The sequence below is a fragment of the Epinephelus moara genome, chromosome 3 (assembly GCF_006386435.1).
Source record: "Epinephelus moara isolate mb chromosome 3, YSFRI_EMoa_1.0, whole genome shotgun sequence".
NCBI classification, from domain to species: domain Eukaryota; kingdom Metazoa; phylum Chordata; class Actinopteri; order Perciformes; family Serranidae; genus Epinephelus; species Epinephelus moara.
In genome coordinates, this window is record NC_065508.1 from 113,860 (window position 1) to 114,209 (window position 350).

Sequence of the window (350 nt, forward strand, 5' to 3'; positions counted from 1 at the left end):
GTGTGTCTCAGTGTCCTCAGTGTGTCTCAGTGTCCTCAGTGTACCTCTGTGTTCTCGGTGTGTCTCAGTGTCCTCAGTGTGTCTCAGTGTCCTCAGTGTGTCTCAGTGTCCTCAGTAAGCTCAGAGATGATAATGTTCATCATCGCTCAGCCTGAGAGACAATATGTAAAGACGGACAGATGATGGGACACAGTTTGTCTCTTAGAGACAAATAAACTTTCCTCTTGTCTCTGACCTGTTGAATTTATTTTCCTGAACGCTGACTCATTCCCTCATTCACTCATTCTCTCATTCACTCATTCCCTCATTCCCTCATTCACTCATTCTCTCATTCACTCATTCCCTCATTC

The 350-nt window shown here is 44.9% G+C and overlaps 1 protein-coding gene across 1 annotated transcript in view; it reads left to right on the plus strand.

Annotated features, from left to right (window-relative positions):
• LOC126384018 (macrophage colony-stimulating factor 1 receptor 2-like) overlaps window positions 1-350 on the plus strand; it is an 18,721-nt gene that overhangs the window by 13,202 nt on the left and 5,169 nt on the right. The gene's annotated exons all lie outside the window — the stretch shown is intronic.